Genomic DNA, 10,946 nt, shown 5'->3' on the forward strand with positions numbered 1-10,946 from the left:
TGTTGATATTATTAAACAACACACTGGGTACAGTAATATTATTTAAGATAACAGTTTAATGTATTTTTACTTATGTTAGTATAGTACAAGGTCAAAGGGACACATTCCTTTTACGATTATGTTGTTTTACTCAATGCAGCCTATTGTATACATGTTTACAGTTTAGTCGTAGTTTCGCCGTTGTAAATCTCTTATATTATATGTTTTGACATTTTATATTAAATACTATTTAATATAAAATAATAATTTCTAAATCTTTTAATTACATAACCTATTCCATTCAACAAATAATTTAAAATTTTATTTTTTATTATTTTATACCTATTCATTTATATTTTATTATTTGTTAATTTAAAATGTTGTCGAGGATAATATTGTTTGATTCAAAAAACACTACAATAATATGTATTAAAACATGATATTTTTCATCTCTCCAAGGTTAAAAAACATTAACTCGATTTTTTTAAATGTGAACACATATTTTGAATTTAATAGCAAATGGCATTTGAATTTTTAATTTAACTCAATTCGTTTATTACATATAAACATGTAAAGTTTAAAATTTTTCCGTCTTAATATACATGTTTTTTTTTTATAATTATTTTCTTTGCGCGCGTCTACCGTCCTATTTTCTCGGCGATACGCGTCAACGCCGCCGGATCACATTACGGAGCATTCATATACTTCTTCAATCTCTATTTTTTCTTCTTTTTTTTTTTCGTTACCTTGTTCCGCTTCTCCTTTTTCCGGCTCCATAATTACGTGCTCGCCGATGATTTTACCGTAAAAATATTGCGCCGGGTACATACAGTTCTGTTGGAAATTCGCCGGCACGTATTCTACCGATTCCTCGTCGTCCGCCAAGTTGTAGAAAAAAGTCCACGCTTTAATCGCCTCGGCGAGTCTGCCGTCGAAATGTTCATTTGGCAACACCCTCAACACTAAAATATTGAACGTTTTCACGTCGCTAAACAACAGATCGTAAACGCCGTCTTCGAATCTCAACAACAACAACAGGGTCAGAGCCGTGTCGGCGTTCGCGTACTTTGGATTCGAAAAAGTGTCGTTCAACAGTTTCTCCAGATCGGAAACGTCCGTTTTGTGCCGTTTCATGAAACCGATGACCGCCTTGGTCGGCGTACACATCATGCTTCTGATCTGGCCCGGCGTGTCCATCCCGATCGTGTACCTGCAGTAGTTGGCCAACGCGTACAGCAGTTTGTACGACCTGATTCTCGCGGCCAACAGGTATTGCCACGCGGCCACGCGGCCGCCGTTTATCGTGCCGAACACGACATTGCGGGGAACGCTGAATATCACCTCGGACCCGACGAGTTTGCCGTTGGGATGATTTTTCCAATCGAACGCGTCGGAAAAACGACAGACCGCGAGAAGAGTTACGACGATGGAACGCCACGACGACAGTGATGTCGTCGATTTCATTGCGGTTAAACGCGATTGCGTTAACCGATGTGAATTAAACGAGCGGCGGCGGTCACTCGGTCGTAGGCCGTCGGACAAAACAACTCGAACCATGTCGTGTAATTCAAAAATCCAACAATTTCGATATTTGTAATAAACGCCGCTAAAAAAAAAACGCAAACAACAACGCGGCGGTAATGTTTGCGAACGTTTGCATTAATTTTTTAAACCGTGATAACCAAACGGTGAATGATTCACGAAGAAAATAATACATTATATTTTTCTATTGTAGCATGAGGCTCGAGCGTGTTATGTATTGAGCGCATGTTTGAACAAGAACAAATTTTGTTTTTTATTGCATACGCGGCCACCGTACGGCAGCTAAAGATTGTTCACGACAAAAAAATAATTTTGAAATTTCGCGTCTCTTTCCAACCGGGCGAGTCAATCAATAACATTACTCTAACTTTGTTGGTACTCGGCCCGTTCAAATAAGCCGCTAGGCTATTGGAATTATTATATTATTACTCGGAGCAATGAATCGAAGCGATGGAATCGAAGAAACACAACGCGCGAGAATTTGCGACGGTAGAATGACGCGATCGAGTGTTTATTAATATCGAGAGAGAGAGGAGGCCGAGGGATTTCACTGGCTGACCGACTCCAGTCGGCGGCGGTAAACCGCGCGCAACACATCATCTCGCGTAGTAGGCGGCAGTCGCATATGGAATTAGATACGGAGGAAAACGTTCACGTGGTCAGCGAATATCGGCGATTTACAATGATGGTGAGCGCTGATGGTGTGAAATCGATGGAAAATGAGCGACAAACGCTAGAGGGTAGAATTGTTTCACCACGGGGTACCCGAGAAGATAATGAGATGTGCAATTCGGACGTACGATCCAGAAAATCGGTAGAGGAAGGTATCGCGGATGTGTCGCGAACGGGGCGAGTAGAAACACAAAATATTAACCCCGTCATTAGATAAATATCGGTCAAAGTCGATATCGCCCAATAATAAGAGTGAACCCGACGCGTTCGAGGAAGATTTAGTAATCCTCTATACTGTGTTATTTATATTACCGATACCTCCTGGATCATGCAGAGTTTCAATTAGAATACCGCGTACAATGTAATAGTACAACAATACTGAATACTTGTCGCGAACGCCTTCGACAAGTCCGTGTAAATGACATCCACTCGACTTTGCCGACCGAAGGAATCGTACGTGTAGGACGAGAGTGCGAGGTTACAAGTGATTGTTGAACGACGCGACCTGGACGAAATCCGTCTTGTTCATCACACGAAATATTATCGAGGATAGCATTTTATTATAACGATAGTTTCACAAATAATTTAAATAGCGCGAGAAAGCATGGTTATTGGACGGTTCGGTTGTTACCGGAGACGGGTCGCCGCCGGTTTTAAGTGTCGGGGAAATGGAACCGAGCTCGAGTGAGCTAGGGTAGACCCGGAATCGAAAGATTTTTGCGCATAACGCGGAGCGCAATGTTATTAAGAGCGGGGGACCAGACGATAACATCGCTTGAGACGGGGGCCGATAGTTTACAAGGGACCAAGGAAAACGGGAATTCACTAACATCGTCAATAGTAGAGTTCACTATTGACGATTTTATGTTTTGGTGGGTGAGAAGGAAGAGAAATCGGGGAGGTGTGCTGGACAATACCCGGATGAATCGAGTTTGATAATTGTCCGCCCGGACAATTGAGATAAGGGGCATATATAGAGGAAAAATAATTAGAAAAAATATTAGCTACTCCTTGGGGGGGAGGAAGGCACTAGTGGAAACACAGTACATCGCGCGTGGGCGATGTACGAGATGAGCGGCGCGTTTTGCGTACAACGGCGACCGACGAGGGTTATTTAAAAAGAGACAATTCCGTACGGGAATCGTCATCTATGCTGAGAAATCGTGTATTGGAAACGCGAGATACGACAAAAAGCGCGGGTAGCATCGCGAACGAATAGCAGCAACATACCGTCGGGGGATAATGTGCGGTCCAAAACGAATTTTCTATTTTTTTTTTTTTTTTTTAATAACAGTGTATTGGCGAAAATTATCACGTAACGTTTTAAAAATCAACAACAACAACAGTATGTGGCGTAGTTTATGTTATTTCATAACCGCACCCCTCCTGAATCTCGAAATTTTCCGATCCTATACCGCTAGCTTTGTTTTAATTTAATTAAACTCGCCAGAATTACGACGGTATTTAAACATTTTTTTTATTACATTAGAAACGATTAATTAGCCGACCCCGAGTAGTCGGGGCGATTAAGGCGGCGCTGGCGGCAAACCAGAAGAAGAAGAAGACGTTAGAAATGATTAAAACCCACTTTCCTGTAAAGGAGGACCGAGTGAATGACGCTGACTAGCAGTCAGCGTCGGTGTTCCCTCGGTCCCCCGATATTCGGCATGAGTCCCGCCAGGTGGTCCATGACCTGAGCCGCACGTTCAATGTGCGGTCCGAACATCAACCTATCGTCGATGAGCTCATGGTCTGCTTCAGCGGGACATCAGTCCCCAATACGGTGAGCCTCGGAGGAACGTACTTGTACTTTCGCGTGAACAAAACCGAAGCGGTTTTGTCCAACGCTAAGCACAAGCCGGTCCCCTCCTGCTGAATCCAGGCAGTGACGGCGCTCAGCTCACCGTTTGCCCGGATACCAGCCTCCTCCACCGAGGTGCCTTTTGCTACCACGAGCGTGTCGTCTGCGTAGCAGATAACACGCGTTCTTCGTGGCAGCGGGACGCGGAACACCGCGTTGTACACAATGTTCCAAAGGAAGGGCCCAAGAACCGAACCTTGTGGGACACCACCCGTAACTATCATTAGCAATGATAGCTAGTGTTATTTATACACACATTTTCTATAGTATTATCTAAAGTTATAAATTTAGGTTTTTCATAATAATCATTTAATCGCATCAATTTAAGAAATTTATACTCAGTGTCCAATTTTTCAAAAGGGTTATTACAAAACTGAATAATAGAATTAAGTAAATTTTTTAAAATACCGTCTACAGAATTATTGTTAACAATTAACTTTTCTAATTCGTAGGGAATAAAAGATGTTATTATATTTGTTACATTTTGTAGAAGTTCTAGAGCTTCTTTTCGAGAAAAATTAAATTTTCCATAATAACAAGAAGAAAATTTTAATGCACAATTTTTTAAAGCATAAATATTTTTTAAATTATGACATAATTTGTGTGTTAAAGAAAACGCATCTGCATTTGTGTTTACTTTATCAAAAATCTTACTTGTGAAAATAATATTATATATTGTTTTTTTATACTAAAATTACACTTTTGATTATTAAGAACTTCAGATTTCATGTGTTTAGAAAATGAACGATAAGCTGAGAAAGTCTGTGAAAAATGTGGTATGCCACAACGGTAAAAACTTGATGATGATAATGAATGAACACACTTAAATTGTGCAATGAATTGATGAAGTTCCATAAAAATATGATATAATAGATGTTTTTACAACGCCTCTCTTATTTGTAACTGAATCTATTTCATAGGATCTGGAAGTTGGAACTAATTAACCATTCATTAGATCTAAAACTAAAAGATTTATGGTTTCTATAAAAAAAATTAATATATTATTATTTGATTAATTAAAAATTGTGAGAAATTGTCTTATCAATATCGGTTTCGTTTATTTTTATTAAACGTTTAAGTAATAATTTGCTGTTTTCATCCTTTATTTTATTTATCATTAACGGAATGATCTTAATAATAAATTGATCCCAATTAACAAACAATGAATTTCTTTTTGAAGCATATATATTCAAAATCAATATAAATTAATAAAAGAAGTAATTATGTAAATCAGTATCATTGAAATATAAACCTAATTATAACTAAGGCATACATACACACACACATAAGTATATTTCTAATAATTTAAAATCATTAAGTGTAGAATAAATAAAATTGTAATCCTGAGCATGTAAACATAAATATATTTTTCAATTACTATATATTAATTTAAATATACATACAAAACTACTTTTAAAAATACTTGAGAAATTTTAATATTTAAAATACCAAGCTGTAACTAAATGACTTTTTGTACATAGGCCATTCTTCGAGAATATTATTAATGTTGATACTCGGAGATAACAGATATTCTGTATGAATTTCACAAGTCTCTTCTCATTTTATAATTACTTCATTAATAGGTTCAATATTAAACTGAAGCCATTTTTTTACTTTAATTAAACATTCATCATCTACAAATTAACCCTATTATTTTACTAATTATTAGTAAAAATTACTATTATTAATTATTTACTTATAGTTGCCCTATATAGTAAATATGTTTGCTATCGCTAGAACTTATTTTTACTTTTTTTATGAGAGACCACAATTTGTGTTTGCGTAATTTTGTTCAGACATATGCATCAGATAAAGGTTCTGATGCATTATTTTTACTAGCACTAATGGTACTAGATTTTTCCTATAGAAATTATCAATAATGAAAAGTCTGTTAAAAGACTTAAAATTAATTTAGTTAACTCACACTAACAAAGTTTGCCTGCCACTTTTTTAAATAGTGCTCAAATATTAATCGTTGACAATAACAAGCTTTTGGACAAATGTCTTGTAAGTGTTTTTAATTATTATATTTAAGGCTTTCACATGTTATTCCATGTTCTAAATGTACATTAGATATAGTAAAGAGTTGAGAATTTAATGTTATATCAAATAATTTATAAAAAGCAGAATTAAAAAAAAAATTAATAACAAAAAAACCCAGCACAGGGGGGTCGCGGCACAGTTGTGACGTGGTATAGTTGGATCAAGTATAATGATATCTGACAGTGATTAAAATCACTATCAAAAATAAACGCTTCGATGCAAATCTTTAGATAGTGTTTAATTTTAAAAAAATTGGTGTTTTATTCCAAAAGCTACTTGATCTGCTGGTTCCTTAATATCTCGATTAAGATAAAGTATGTCGAATGAAAAAGGGTTTATTAAAAAATATTATTTCTCATAAAAAATTGTGTGGATCCATAAACTTTTCAATAAGTTATAGCATTATAAAGTTAAATATAATATGAATAATAAAATCGAGAATTTTCACACGAAAATAGCATTCGGTAGCCATTTTCGCCGTGAAGAAAAGTCCAGAGGTCAAATTTTTTTTTTCAAATTCAAGTATATTACATTAGCTTTAATTTAAGATATATATAAAAGTGTCAGACCTTCCAGAACATTTTCAAAAGTTATGTTGAAAAAGTTAATTTTTTGTGAAAAAGTTGTCATTTTAAATCCCCTCTTGTGGGCAGAAAAAGGGTCAAATTTACAAAAAAAATATACTAAATAATAGGTANGCCCTATATAGTAAATATGTTTGCTATCACTAGAACTTATTTTTACTTTTTTTATGAGAGACCACAATTTGTGTTTGCGTAATTTTGTTCAGACATATGCATCAGATAAAGGTTCTGATGCATTATTTTTACTAGCACTAATGGTACTAGATTTTTCCTATAGAAATTATCAATAATGAAAAGTCTGTTAAAAGACTTAAAATTAATTTAGTTAACTCACACTAACAAAGTTTGCCTGCCACTTTTTTAAATAGTGCTCAAATATTAATCGTTGACAATAACAAGCTTTTGGACAAATGTCTTGTAAGTGTTTTTCATTAACATATTTAAGGCTTTCACATGTTATTCCATGTTCTAAATGTACATTAGATATAGTAAAGAGTTGAGAATTTAATGTTATATCAAATAATTTATAAAAAGCAGAATTAAAAAAAAAATTTAGAGAAATAACATTTTTCAAATCACTAAATTTAATGTAAAGTATAAAAGTCAATTTCTATTATAATTAACTGATAATTACTATAACGTCACACGTCGAAAAGATATAAAAATAAATATGTGTACTTACCGATAAATATATTGAAGAAGCAATCACCTTTTAACTCTCTTAGTACATCTAGTAGACCTGATTCGTGTAAAAATTCTTCGGAAAATTCATTATTTTCGCTGANTAAAAATTCTTCGGAAAATTCATTATTTTCACTGACGGCAGAATTTAAAATTATTTCTTCCATTTAGTTATAATAACAATCACTAGACACTACACTATACACTAACCAAAACGATGCCCAGTGTAGAATTATGTTGCGTATTGTCACTGTTATCTAATAGCACAATAATAAAAGTTCCAGAAAATTTACCTAAATGTGCTAAAAATAAACGTGGATTTTATTATGTAACGATAAATGTCATTAAAATAAAGACGGCAGGGTATTATATTAATGAAAACTGTCTAGTGGGGTTAGTAAACAAATAATTTCCCTACACTTCCGGTAAATCAAAGTTATAATTACTTTTAGTTTAAGTAAAACATTAATATTTTAATTCAATTTAGTTTTGATTTGAAGTAACATTTTTTACTTAAAAATAAAGATTCTCTATGATAGAAGCGTAGAACTTTTTGGTTATATCAATTACCCTATCCTTTAAAAGAAACGTATTTTTATTACATTCAAGTAAATTGTGAGTAAGAAACAAATAATTGACTCCTTTGTTTAAAATATTTATATTTTTTTGATTTGATTGCGGTATCTTTAAAATGTCATTAAAAAAATCTTTAAATTTATTGAATGTGGTTTTATTTTAAAAGAAAAATTGTTATTTTAATTCATTTCAGCGTTGTTACTAAGTAAAACGCTAGGCTTAATGACACTGATTCAATTTCATTAAAGCATGGAACTTTTTTTTTCTGAGTGTACTACTTCTACTACTACTACTATTCTTTTTCTCGTGGGCGTACCGCAGGAAAACACGAGTCGCGCGCGCGACACGGTACAACCGTCGCCGATACCGCCGCCGCTGCTACTCCTCCTCCTCCTCTACAATGCCATTCTGAGGGTAATGAGGAAAGAAAATTCTTCGTGGCGACGTGTCGTTTTTTTTTTGTTTTCACGTCGACGTTTGAGCAATCGGTGAGGTTCGCGGGGGGCGGTAAGGACAATCGTGAAACGCGACACGAAAAGCGCGGCAACATTACCGCGGTAATGGTTTTTGTAGCGTGTTAAATCAACGCCACGCAACGGTTTGGATTTTTTTTCTAGACAATTTCATCGCGTATTACGCGTATGCCTTTATATGTATATATAGATGTATATGTATAGAGTGTTCAATAAGTTCGGAAACACCGACTTTTTAGAGCCGCTATTGATTTTTTTAACAATTTTTTTTTTTAGAAGCTAATTGAATAATTAAATGCATCTTTTACAATTAAAATTAAAGTTTAGCCCTAATGCAAAAGGATAGAAATCTACCCTAACTTAAGAAATTTAAATGGCAACCGTTACTTTTTTTTAAATTATCGGTTAGGAAATTTTATTTATAACAAAAATAGTTTTAAAATTGAACAAGTCATTTTTGAGATTTTGTTGTTTAAAAGCATCGATTTTGAGTTTGGAAGCACATTTTGCCACTATAAAAACTAATCAATGCGCGATTCCGTAATGACGATAATCATAAATAGCCTGATTATTGTTGCTCGGTTTATCTTAATGATCGTATTTGGGCATGAATTGTTCAATAAATATTGTTAAATCGATATCGTACCTTATCAATGGAATCATTAAATATCAATAAAAATATGATTTACGATTGCATTTTTTTCACATTTACAAGTAAAAGTAGGTAGTTGTTGAAAACATATGTGTTATCAAATTAAATATTTTAGTTAATTATAACTAATTGTACTAAGTTATTCATCAAAATGATTTTAACTCGTCTTTATCATTTTGCGGCATGAAAATTTAAAGGTTCTAGGTCAGATATTTTCAAATTGACTTTTTTTTTTTTTAATTTATTAGAAAATATACAATCTGTACCTACATTAGTTCAATAAGCATATGGTCTGATTTACAAATAATAATTTACTATTGATATATATATATATATATACATGATTGGAGAAATCATCCAGTGATGGAGCTTCAGTGGCTGAAAAAGTGTAATTATTCTATGTTAGCAGGTCTCTGCATCATTTTTTTTTTAGGCGACGTGGAGGGTTTTCAGGAAGATTATTAAGGCAGTTAAAGGATTCGGATGTCCCTGTAGTCTCATTCTAAACCTCTTATAGTGGATTTTAGCTAATTCTACAACGGTTGGGAGGAAAGTGTCTTTGTAGAACATTTCGTTAGAAACATAGGGAGGTGCATCAAAAATTTTGAGTAGAACTCGTGATTGGAACACTTGGATTCTGTTTGTGCTGGATATTTTTGCTGAGCCCCAGAATTCTATGCCATAAGTCCAAATTGGTTTAAGTAACATTTTGTATATAGTAAGTTTTGTTTTTGTATTAATTTTTGATTTGTTGTCCAGGAATGGCTGTAGGAGTTTTAGGCGTTGATTTAATATTATTCTTTAATCGTGTAAGTGGGGCACCCGTGTGAGGAGCTTATCTAAAATTAGTTCTAGGTATTTTGTTTTGGTATTAATTGGAATTTGGGTATTGTTGATTGAATTGGGAATAAATTTGAAAAATTAATTTTTTATAAAATAATTGTCATTTTGAATTATCCTCGATGTGCAGGTGAAGGGTCAGATTGAAAAAAGATATATTCCAAATGATAGATATATATCTATTAAACAATGGTTTTATTCATTCTTTTTTTTAAAAAGTTATAGCAGTTTTAAGTAAAAAAAAGGAGGAGAAGTGAGAGCATTAAACTATTGTTTGGCATCACGAGTCATTCGCCGACGAACAATATTAATTTTTAGGTAATCAGGTTTTTTTTTTGGAATTAGAAATAATCTTTATTTATTATCTAAATAGCAAATCCAAGTTTTTGGGATTTTTAGTTTCAATATGAGGATTTTGAGATAAAGAAGGTGTTGCATTAATATCAGGAATAGATAATTGAAGTTTTTGGACAGATAACTCAAGCGCAGTAAACCTAGCAGCTTGACCTTCAAACTAAGCATAACCGTTCCGATAAATTAGAAATAAGGGCTTTTAATACGGACTTGGACGTCCAATGTTTTGATGTATGTGTAGGATTTACAATTTACATACTTTCAAGTACTTCTAATAATTTGTTATTGATTTTAGTTATGTCTTTTTTAAGATCAGGAAAAGAAGTTTTGAATTACCGTTGGGATTCTTTAAATTGTATTTTAAAGTCAGTATGGAAATCCATTAAGCGGGAACGAAGGTTAGAATGAGAATCATCATTAGGTGGAGAAGTGAAACGAATAGTGATGTTTTCCTCGTTGCCAGACATATTAAGAGATAAATCAAAAGTAATATGGAAAAAAGGTGATAGGAAAAACTAGGATTGTATCTGTCAGGAATTTTTGTTTGTCTTTTTTTTACACCTTTTATTAAAAATGGCAATGAAATAAATGACTATAATTAAAACGCTTTCGATAGAGGGGGAGACGTCACACGAGAGTTTTCCTCCTCCTACTATCGCACCCTGTGCAGAACGGAATCGAAATCGAAC

At 34.0% G+C, this 10,946-nt stretch overlaps 2 protein-coding genes across 2 annotated transcripts in view; both read right to left on the reverse strand.

Moving 5' to 3' along the window:
* Positions 1-10,946, reverse strand: part of LOC126897391 (uncharacterized) — a 112,202-nt gene that overhangs the window by 6,672 nt on the left and 94,584 nt on the right. The window lies entirely within an intron of this gene.
* The window catches only part of LOC126897392 (uncharacterized), a 17,586-nt gene that overhangs the window by 4,879 nt on the left and 1,761 nt on the right, over positions 1-10,946 (reverse strand). The window lies entirely within an intron of this gene.

Source organism: Daktulosphaira vitifoliae, unplaced genomic scaffold (assembly GCF_025091365.1).
Source record: "Daktulosphaira vitifoliae isolate Bord-2020 unplaced genomic scaffold, ASM2509136v1 Scaffold_2, whole genome shotgun sequence".
NCBI classification, from domain to species: Eukaryota; Metazoa; Arthropoda; class Insecta; order Hemiptera; family Phylloxeridae; genus Daktulosphaira; species Daktulosphaira vitifoliae.